Source organism: Schistocerca americana, chromosome 8 (genome assembly GCF_021461395.2).
Source record: "Schistocerca americana isolate TAMUIC-IGC-003095 chromosome 8, iqSchAmer2.1, whole genome shotgun sequence".
NCBI classification, from domain to species: domain Eukaryota; kingdom Metazoa; phylum Arthropoda; class Insecta; order Orthoptera; family Acrididae; genus Schistocerca; species Schistocerca americana.
In genome coordinates, this window is record NC_060126.1 from 132,866,449 (window position 1) to 132,878,960 (window position 12,512).

A 12,512-nucleotide genomic window follows, 5' to 3' on the forward strand; every position below is an offset into this window, starting at 1 on the left:
ATTTTCATTTGTGTACATTCTCAATTTGACACATAGTATAAGAAACCTGCAACCAATCGCACCACAAGGCTGCTACAATCGATATTTCATAAAGTTGTGTTGCTGCTGACCTGCACGTTTTGTTTGTGAAAATGGAAGTGCAGAAAGTGTGTTTGTATGTCGATTAATGTGTTTAAAAACTTTTTGGGACATGAGTAAGGTATGTGGAAATTACACTACTGGCCATTAAAATTGCTACACCAAGAAGAAATGCAGATGATAAACAGGTATTCATTGGACAAATATATTATACTAGAACTGACATGTGATTACATTTTCACGCAATTTGGGTGCATAGATCATCAGAAATCAGTACCCAGAACAACCACCTCTGGCCGTAATAACGGCCTTGATACGCCTGGGCATTGAGTCAAACAGAGCTTGGATGGCGTGTACAGGTACAGCTGCCCATGCAGCTTCAACACGATACCACAGTTCATTAAGAGTAGTGATTGGTGTATTGTGACGAGCCAGTTGCTCGGCCACCATTGACGAGACATTTTCAATTGGTGAGAGATCTGGAGAATGTGCTGGCCAGGGCAGAAGTCGAAGATTTTATGTAGCCGGAAAGGCCCGTACAGGATCTGCAACATGCGGTTGTGCATTATCCTGCTGAAATGTAGGGTTTGGCAGGGATCGAATGAAGGGTAGAGCCACGGGTCGTAACACATCTGAAATGTAACGTCCACTGTTCAAAGCGCCGTCAGTGCGAACAAGAGGTGACCGAGACGTGTAACCAATGGCACACTATACCATCACGCCGGGTGATACGCTAGTATGGCGATGACGAATACACGCTTCCAATGTGCGTTCACCGCGATGTCACCAAACACGGATGCGACCATCATGATGCTGTAAACAGAACCCGGATTCATCCGAAAAAATGACTTTTGCCATTTGTGCACCCAGGTTCGTCGTTGAGTACACCATCGCAGGTGCTCCTGTCTGTGATGCAGCGTCAAGGGTAACCGCAGCCATGGTCTCCGAGCTGATAGTCCATGCTGCTGCAAACATTGTCGAACTGTTCGTGCAAATGGTTGTTGCCTTGCAAACGTCTCCATCTGTTCAGTCAGGGATCGAGATGTGGCTGCATGATCCGTTTCCGCTATGCGGATAAGATGCCTGTCATCTTGACTGCTAGTGATACGAAACCGTTGGGATACGGCACGGCGTTCCGTATTACCCTCCTGAACCCACCGATTCCATATTCTGGTAACAGTCATTGGATCTCGACCAACGCGTGCAGCAATGTCACGATGCGATAAACGGCAATCGCGATAGGCTACAATCCGACCAGCAACGTGATGGTACGCATTTCTCCTCCTTACACGAGGCATCACAACAACATTTCACCAGGCAACGCCGGTCAACTGCTGTTTGTGTATGAGAAATCGGTTGGAAACTTTCCTCACGTCAGCACGTTGTAGGTGTCGCCACCGGAGCCAACCCTGTGTGAATGCTCTGAAAAGCTAATCATTTGCATATCACAGCATCTTCTTCCTGTCAGTTAAATTTCGCGTCTGTAGCATGTCATCTTCGTGGTGTAGCAATTTTAATGGCCAGTAGTGTATTTAAATCATAATATGTTTGTATTCTAATGTATATAGTGTAGAAAATCGTGAGAAATACTGTTTGTAGCTATTCAGCTACAATGTGCATTTACCATATTTCAGAACATAACCTAACATGACAAGAAGAGACAGGAGAATGATATATTGGAGTGGCTGGAGATCCCTTTATGCAGTGAAGACAGTTTGGACTCATCATCTGATGACTCCTCACAAGACCCAACTTACGCAAGAATATGAAGATTCTGGCAACAGCAGTAATAATGAAAAACGAAGTGTGGGAACCACCAGACTCCACAGAGCTTACATTCTACTCCTGGGACAGTGCTACCTACTTCTTCCGGAAATTGTGCATCGATAATATCACCATATAGTAAAAGAAATAATTGGGAATCTGCAAATACTAACAATGAATCAGATTTTACACATTTGAGTGCACCAAAGAAATGCAGAAACATTGTTTGGAAAGAGAAACATTTAGTTATTTCTGAAAGTCAGTCAAAATTTCACAGAACCACAGAGTTACCAGCTGAAATAATTAACTTTGACACTCTATCAGTTTTTTTTACCCACATATTCCCACCAGAATTTTTTGAAATAATTGTTGAGGAATCGCACAGGTACAGTGTTCAGAAATATCCCAATAAACCACTAGCTACATCCTGTGACGACGTGAGAAATTTTATTGGTATCTAAATTGTAATTTCTGTTGCACATGTGCCCAAAACAAGAGATTATTGGGATACTGTCATTGGTAATAAATTGATTAACACTACAATGTCAGTAGGTAGGTTTGAGCTCATCAGACAAAATCTTCATTTCAATGACAATGGTAACATTAATCCTAGGAAAGAAAATGGCCAAGACAGACTTTTCAAGTTGACCTGCTGAGATCTCGATTCCAAACAGTTTCTATAGAAGAAAACGTGTCTGTCGATGAGCAAATGTGTTCCACAAAAGCGAGGAGTTATCTCAAACAGTATATGCCAAATAGGCCACATAAATATGGGTACAAGCTATTCATCATTAGTGGAATCTCAGCGTTTGCATAACGATACCGAAATTTTCACTAATGATGAAAACTGCCATGAGAAAAGTTTTCCTGGGCAGGATGATTTAGGATCCAGTACAAATACTGTTGTTCACCTTAGCCGAGTACTGCAAAAAAAATATATAAAACACAAACTTTATTGTGACAATTACTACGCCTCATTACCACTTCTAGTTTACTTACATAAACAGGGCATTTATTGTTTAGGAACTGTGAGTAGAAACAGAGTGACAGATTGCAAGCTTCCAAAACTTACATAAACAGGGCGTTTATTGTTTAGGAACTGTGAGTAGAAACCGAGTGACAGATTGCAAGCTTCCAAAAGAAGATGATTTGAAAAAATTGGGAAGAGGTACGTGCATTGAATGTGCGGCAACTGTTGAAGGAGTTGAAGTCTCCAATGTTGTTTGGAAATACAACAAAACTGTTATGCTTCTTTCTAGTCTTACTGGAAAGGAACCTGTGGGGGAAGTTAGCAGGTATAATAGGAAAACAAAAACAAGAATAACAGTGCCATGTCCTCAGTTGATGAAGTTGTACAACAAACATATGGGAGGTGTAGATTTATTAGACAGTATTATGGGCAGACACAAAATTCTTACAAGATCTTGGAATTGGTTGGTATCTTAGAATATTCTATCATGTGTTAGATACGGGCATAGTAAATGCATGGAGGTGTAGATTTATTAGACAGTATTATGGGCAGACACAAAATTCTTACAAGATCTTGGAATTGGTTGGTATCTTAGAATATTCTATCATGTGTTAGATACGGGCATAGTAAATGCACGGATTTTGTACAAAAGAGTAGCAGAGTGTACAGGCAATCAAAAGATCATAAAGCTAAGCAAATTCCGCATTGAGGTTGCTGAATGCCATGCTGGAACCACAACACCAAAACGTGGGAGACCAAGCTATGAATTGGAACAACAAATCCAGCAAAGAAGAGAAGAGGACCAACTGCTCATGTGCCAACAAAGGATGTAACACTGGACCACGTGGGTCATTTTCCATCCCACTTGTAAATAAGGCAGAGATGTAAATTTCCTGGATGTAAAGGATTTACATGGGTTTATTGCGAAAAGTGCGTAGCACCAATGTGCTTTCATAAAAATAAAAATTGCTTTAAGGAATATCATATGCAAACAGACTGTTGCACATTCCACACTGAGTTGAAAATTTTTAAATTAATTCTGTGCTTCATTTAAAAGAATTTTCATGTTGCTTTTGCAACCTACTGAAGCTTATGTGTTTTATTATTATTTTTCCTTGCCGAATGTTGGAGAATAAGTCTCTGTGAGTGTATATGGACAATGTTCACTTTTGCAATGAAGCTGAATTCCCAAGTACTAGTTGATGTAAAGTTGTCACTGTGGTATGTCAGTTAACTGCTAAATGCATTTTGTAGCTGATCAGCTACAAACCATTAATTTGTATCTAAGAGCCTCAAATTCTGAAATAAATTTTTAACTATTTTTCTGCACCCCCTAAACACAAGAGTAGGAATTTTTTCAATAAAATAAAAAAAAATCATGCATTTAAGGGTTGAAGTTAATTTTTAGATTCTCACAAGGTCTAAAGCTTGTAAAATTATGGATCAGGAATAGCAAGTTGGAGGAACTTCAGAACCACCCATGGCTATGAAAATTAGTACAGAAGTGCCAGACTGGTCTGAGTTAGTAAACCTAATCAAAGCTCAAAATACTACTTTAAGAAAGGAACTGAGTGTAACTTTAAGTGAAAAAATAGATACCCAGAGTCTTAAGTTCAGACTCAGTAAATGCTAAATTAAATGATAAATTAGATGCCCAGAGTGAAACCTTGAATAGTCAAGCAACCAATCTAGGTTTATTAAGTGCCAAGGTTGACGCACAGAGTAGAGAATTTAGTAATATATGCGACGGCATGGATGCTTTAAAGACTGAATTTGACACTCTGAATGGTAAAAGCTGACAATATGTAATTATATTTAAAGAAGGAACTAAGTAATTCTTTAAGAATTCCTGTAAATCAAATGTTTGCTGAATCCAACCAAAAACAGGCTAATAATTTTCAGAGTTTGACTAAAAAGTTAGAATTGAATATTGAGGAGAAATATAGTAGCGTAGAATTAGAGATAAATGAAAAGTTAGGATCATTGGAGGAAGTATGTAATGCCCAGTTTAATGCTGTAAAGCAGGGATGGCATACTTTGAAAGAGAGCATTAATAAGCATAGCGAATTAATGCCTATCATTCAATCGCAAATTGCAGGTGTACGTACAAGAGTAGACAGTGTAGAAAGAAGCTTCAAAGAGAAGATAGCAAGCTCTGATATCATAAATGTACGTAGTCTGGAGGAGCAGGTAGAGGAAATTATAGACTGGAAAGTCACTGAGAGAATAACATCTGGGAATGCATTGCCTACGGTTTCTTCTGAATTTACTGATACCAGGAAGCACACAGACGAACTCTGGAGAGAAGTCTAACTTATCCAGGAACAAGTAGAAAAACGAGAAACTTCACCCAATGTTGTGTTGACTAGTGCAGTAGTTACTGATTTGCGATGGGGGACGAATTCGGGGTTATCAAGACAGTTCCCTAAATTCAAGCCCGACGGGGAGGTGCATCCGACTCATTTTTTGAAAAGATTCAACGAAGCCTTGCCAAAGAACTAGGAAGATTCTAAAAAGATTGAATTTGCTGTAGGGTACCTTTTAGGGGAAGTCTCAGAATGGGGTACTGTAAATATTAGAACTTTTCTTCGTGGGGAGATTTCCAGAAGAAATTTAGAGAGAAACATTGGTCTGCTAGTGCGCAGGAGAAACTAATACCAGATTTCAGAGACCCGAAATACTACAATAATGCTTGGGGTACCATGAGGAAATATTTCGACTAGCATCTAATATGGGCAATGTATTTAGATAAGCCGAGGGAGGAAGAGGGGTTGGTTTGAATTTTGATTAGACGATTACCCATCTAAGCAAGGAAAGACATCTCATGTAGTGGCTGGAAAACAGTTGAAGAATTGTTATCCCTGACTGATGGACTAGATGTCCTAAATAAAGAATGTAATGAAACTTTACATCAAGGGGAAAACTCGAATTTCAAAAGGAATAGTGGGAATAATTTCAAAAATCATAAAGTCAACCTAGCTAGACTACACCAGCACAATAGAAAAAATGGTAACAATTATCAGAACAAGCATCCACCTTCGAATTTAGGTCCAGTAACTTCGCAGGAATTTGTACCAAGTAATAATAGAGCACAAAATGGTAACATAGTACCTCGATTCGGTAACCAACCTGTGATTACTAATGAGGAAAATGTAGTGCGATCTGGATCCAGGGCTAAGGCCCAGGTCGTAGAGATACACTAGGAGGCCTGGTTAATGATAAGTATGTTAAATTCACGCACAGAATATCTACAAAAGATTGGTTACTGCTAGAAGAACCTAACCTAGTTATCAACAATCCACAACCTGTTATAGCAGGGACTGTGGAAACTTCTGAAGTTAACATATTTGTAGACTCAGAGAGTGAAGTATCACTCATATATAGCACATTATTTAATTTATTACAGACTAAAGAGCACCTACCGCTATTGCCAGTAACTGAAGTTTACATAGTCGGTATAACAGGAACTAAAAGTAAAGTTGTGAAACACGAAACCCAAGTGAACTGTAGTGTTAGAAATATCTTATTTCTTCAAACACTTTTAATAGTAGAAAATATTAATAGAAATGTATTATTTAGTTTAGATTGGTTGTTAGAATTTAAAGTCATCTTAAATTTTAAGGAAAATCTTGTTTGTTTTGGTAAAAGGAACAGTAGATGCTGGATACCGTTGTGACAGACAGCTACATTGGTAAACAAACAACGGGATGTCAGTATCTGTGATTAACAGCTACATCACAATTATCACCATAGACAGCTAATGTAGGTCCAGGAACACAACGAACTGACATACAAGACAAAGTTAACTAGTCACTAATATTAATCGAACAACAAAAGCGAAATTTTTATAAAATTTTACTGGAGTATGAAGTAGTGTTCTCCGATTGTCCCAGTAACATCTGCAACTATATTTGTAAATTCAAAATCAAAGATGGCACTCCATTCTTGTGTAAGCTGTATCCAATACCAGTAAGTTTGAAAGAAGCAGTGAGGGAGGAAAACAAGAAAACGATTGACAACAATATAATAGAATGTAGCTCCAGTGTCATGAATAACCCTTTGGTTGTGGTGAAAAAAGCTACAGGTGGGGCACAATTCGTGTTAGATGTGCGGACATTGAATAAGCATATAGAGAGAGAGAAAGAGACAGACTGATTAAAATCGACGAATTGTTATCCAAATTCTGGAAAGCAAGGTTTTTTAGCACGATGGACTTGACTGTGGGACATTGGCAAATTAGGTTACATCCTGAATCAAAAGAGTATACAGCTTTCTTATTTAATAGTAAATCATATCATTTCAGTGTATTGCCATTCGGACTTAATATTTCTGTATCCATATTTATACGTGTGATGGATGAAGCATTAGGGAGAGATTTATTGAAGGATTTAATAATATATTTAGATGATATCCTAATAATATCAGCTACTTGGGAAGAGCATTGTCTCACCTTATGCAGAACTCTGAAAAGATTTAAAGAGAAAGGTATTACGGTGAAACTGTCCAAACCGTACTTTGTGCACCAAGAGCTTAAGTTTTTAGGACATATTGTAGGGGTGCAGGGAATTAAGTTGGACCCTGAACGCATTAAAGCTATTAAAGTGTGTCCACGCCCAAGAAATGTAAGACAGTTGAAGGGATTTATAAGAATGGCTAGATACTATCGATGGTACATACGAGGTCATGAACTAAGTGACCCGAAAATTTTACATTTATTAAGGAAAGGAGTACTGTAGATTTGGGATCACGAAGCAAATGATGTGTTTGAAAAGGTCAAAATGCTTGTTGAATCACCCATATTACATCATCCGGTTATGGGCGAACTGTTCAAAATTTCAACAGACGCATCTGATTACGGTATTGCTGCAGAACTTTTCCAAGGACAGTGTGATCTAAGTGGTGTAGAACACCGAACAATAGTTTTTGCTAGCCATAGTCTAAATAAGCATGAACTGAATTACACAGCTACTGAAAAGGAACTATTGGCTATTGTATGGAGTATCCAAAAATTTCAAACACTAGTATGGGGGTCATAAATTCATGTTTATACTTATCATCAAGCTCTATCCTTTCTAATGAGCAGTTGATTGTTACACAGTAGATTAATGCAATGGATGTTTTTCCTACAGGAATATATTAGGATACAATATGTAAAAGGTTCTGAGAATATTGTACCGGATGCTTTGTCTAGGTTACCCATATGAATAGAAGAGTTGAAACATACTAAAGGTCCCGGGGTTATTTTCGCATTCAATTTTGTCAGTACAATATCCGAACATAAGGGTACAGGAGGTGGCTCAAAGAATAACAGAAAGTATCCATCATGATCCCTATTTTACAGAAATGTTTTCTATGTGTATCCGGAATTCCTTACCTTCTAATCAAGTGGGAAAATGGGAAATTATGGTTCATCATTTGTTTTGGAGAGACAGTGTAACATCGCAACGTTGGTATTTTATACATTCCGAAAGTAATGGAGGACGCACTTGTGTAGTACGTTCGTACAGGATATGGACACTTCGGAATCAAGAAGTGTATAACCCACATGAATAAGTTTTATTATTTTAAGAAGCTAGGGCATAAAGTAGCATCTTTGATTAGAACTTGTGAAATCTGTCAGAAGGTCAAAGAGAATCACACTCACGTGAAATACAAAATGTATCCGATTATTTCTAAGTCGTTACACGATCTCACAGCAGCAGATTTTTTTGGGCCAGTGCCGAAAGGAAAGGGAGGAGTGTCATACATTTTGGTCATCATAGAGTGCTGGTCAAAATATGTTAAGCTATATCCCATCAAAAAAGCAAATATGCCGACAGTTATACTCTGTTTACATCAATACCTTCTAGAAGTACGTAAACCAAAACAATTTCTTATGGATAATGGCCCACAATTCATGAGTAACGAATTTAAAGGATTTCTATTGTGGGAAGGTATTCATCAAGTGTTAATATCCAACTATAACCCTTCCTCGAACCCACGTGAACAAGTAATGAGCAAAATTGGAAAACTATGCCGTACCTACTGCCATGAAAAACATACTTTATGGGCAACAAAAATTAAAGACTCTGAACTTATTCTAAATGACTTACCACATTTATCAACTGGATTAACACCTTTACAACTAATAGGCCAACCCTTTATAGGAGAAACTCTCATTATACATTTTAGTTGGCCTGAACAACCGAGTGCTAATTACAAAATGAACAAGGAAATAGTTTCTAAGAATTGAGGTGAAAGGGCACAACAAAAAGTAAGTAAGCTGTTGAACCTCAGTAAGAGGTCGATGACCTAGTTCTTGTAAATCATCATCTTCAAAGCTCTGCCCCGAAGAAAGAGAGTCATAAGTTTTTCCAAAAATATGAAGGACCATACCGAGTACAAACTGATCCATCCCAAGACATTATTTTTAGTACATCCTACAACTGGATCAGAAAGGGAAAGTATAATGTAAAGGACGTAAAGTTATACAAATCTCCAGGGACATTACCGTTCTGAGTTAACGGGTGGAGTGATGCCCATTGGGTCCCAAGTTGTTTTCGATGTTTCTTCCGTAATAGTTTTTATGCATTGAATTCCTTCAAAATCTTAAGCTACTCTACCATCCCACATTCAAAGATACTGTTGTTGTTGTCTTCAGTCCTGAGACTGGTTTGATGCAGCTCTCCATGCTACTGTATCCTGTGCAAGCTTTTTCATCTCCCAGTACTTACTGCAACCTACATCCTTCTGAATCTGCTTAGTGTATTCATCTCTTGGTCTCCCTCTACGATTTTTACCCTCCACGCTGCCCTCCAATGCTAAATTTGTGATCCCTTGATGCCTCAGAACATGTCCCACCAAACGGTCCCTTCTTCTAGTCAAGTTGTGCCACAAACTCCTCTTCTCCCCAATTCTATTCAATACCTCCTCATTAGTTATGTGATCTACCCATCTAATCTTCAGCACTCTTCTGTAGCACCACATTTCGAAAACTTCTATTCTCTTCTTGTCCAAACTATTCATTGTCCATGTTTCACTTCCATCCATGGCTACACTCCATACAAATACTTTCAGAAACGACTTCCCGACACATCTATACTCGATATTAACAAATTTCTCTTCTTCAGAAACATTTTCCTTGCCTTTGCTAGTCTACATTTTATGTCCTCTCTACTTCGACCATTATCAGTTATTTTGCTCCCCAAATAGCAAAATTCCTATACTACTTTAAGTGTCTCATTTCCTAATCTAATTCTCTTAGCATCACCCGACTTAATTCGACTACATTCCATTATCCTCGTTTTGCTTCTGTTGATGTTCATCTTATATCCTCCTTTCAAGACACTGTCCATTCCGTTCAACTGCTCTTCCAAGTCCTTTGCTGTCTCTGACAAAATTACAATGTCATTGGCGAACCTTAAAGTTTTTATTTCTTCTCCATGAATTTTAATACCTACTCCGAATTTTTCTTTTGTTTCCTTTACTGCTTGCTCAATGTACAGATTGAATAACAACAGGGAGATGCTACAACCCTGTCTCACTCCCTTCCCAACCACTGCTTCCCTTTCATGCCCCTCGACTCTTATAACTGCCATCTGGTTTCTGTACAAATTGTAAATAGCCTTTTGCTCCCTGTATTTTACTCCTGCCACCTTCAGAATTTGAAAGAGAGTATTCCAGTCAACATTGTCAAAAGCTTTCTCTAAGTCTAAAAACGCTAGAAATGTAGGTTTGCCTTTCCTTAATCTATTTTCTAAGATAAGTCGTAGGGTCAGTATTGCCTCACGTGTTCCAACATTCCTGCGGAATCCAAACTGATCTTCGCTGAGGTCGGCTTCTACCAGTTTTTCCATTTGTCTGTAAAGAATTCGCGTTAGTATTTTGCAGCTGTGACTTATTAAACTGATAATTTTCACATCTGTCAACACCTGCTTTCTTTGGGATTGGAATTATTATTTGGGGGAGGGGGGAATCGTACTAAATAGCATTTGTGATTACATCATCCCAATGATTCCTGGTGGAGGATTTCCTTGTTCCATAACAACCCCCATAAAATCTCTCGGGGGACTAAAGAAGCTTCTGCATAAGTGTTTCTGGTACTACTCTTATGCACCCTGCAAGAGCACGCATGAGGTAAGGATTTGCACAGTGCATTCGCATCTACCTGTCCCCAGTCTGGACTTGTCCTGATTTTTCTCAGCTGCAACATGAGGTGGAAATTTGCAGACGTTGTCACCGATCTCCGTCATTTGGCACAGCCTTGGGACAAGATATATTGATTGCACCTGGTCAGCTCTTATCTCCCTCGGTTTCGACTGGTGCGGTCTCCACGTATAATTAGGTCATAGTTAGTTTGGACCTCAGTTTCGACCGACGTGGTCTCCATGTATATCTTTGTCATACCGTATTTACTCGAATCTAAGCCGCACTCGAACCTAAGTCGCACCTGAAAAATGGAAAACGAAATCAAGGGAAAAAAATTTTCCTGAATCTAAGACGCACCTGAAATTTGAGACTCGAAATTCAAGGGGAGAGAAAAGTTTTAGGCCGCACCTCCAAATCGAAACAAAGTTGGTCCATTTTAATATGAGACAATTTAGGTCGAATGAATGACGATACAGCTACAGTAGTTTGATTCGAGACGTAAGCTTAGGAGTTAAGTTTTACCAGGTAGCCATTGCTATGCGTCAGACGCTCCGTCCGTATTTATACGGGTACCCTTCCTTTTTCACGTGGTTCGTCTGGTTTGAATTGATTGCTTATTTTCCTTTGATCTCATAAGTGCCGTTCTCTTTGTTATAGGTGTTTACGTCACTGCTGAAATGCATTACTGTACTGTGTCATGCATTGTTTGTCACATTCTGATAATGAGTGTTTACGGTCTGTCGCCGCTCACGGCATGGGTTGCTTTTGTGCGTGCTACCGTCGCTTACAATTAGAAAAAAAAAAAAAAAAAAAAAAAAAAAAAAAAAAAAAAAAAAAAAGATGAATTGTCTCATTTGCGAAACAGTGGCAAGGGACTGCTATTTGTTGTTACTTACATGGCTGTTTTCTTTGATAATAATCAACAAGAACCAAATAATAGACTGCGTATGATAAAAGATGTTCTGAACGGAAGTTTAGCGAAAATTTTTCTCCATTTGAAAATCTTTGCAGACGCCTCTTCGGTGTATTACATTCTGCACAGAAATTAGAGTCATCTTAGATTTAAAATCTAGTCAATTGCCGTGCTTCATTTCTGACTGTATCACTATAAGGCATAAGAATAATACGAATATAAACATGACATGATATGTATATTCTTCCGCGTTTGCTGTTGTCTCACTCAAGTTTCGTAGTTTATTAGGCAGACAAGATTTAAATGAGATAGCAGCAAACACGAAAGAATACATGCAGGGTGTATACGTGGGCAAGGAAAAAAAATTCCCGGATTTCCCGGTTGAAAATACACTTTCTAACGGGTGAAAATACACTTTTTCCGTCTTAAGTGTCAATATACTTTTCCTCGGCGCTGTAAAACTTATCAATCCTTAGAATGCTTATGGTTTTCTACACAGACGTAGAATTTGCCGGAACTTTAGAAAACGAAACCCAGGGGGGGGGGGGGGGGGGGCACGTTTTGGAAAGATCTTTGATGTGCAGCAACGTGTACACTGCATTTTTTCGTGTTACGGAGGTATAAATTCCATTTCCACCAAACACTGCATGTTACTTTCCG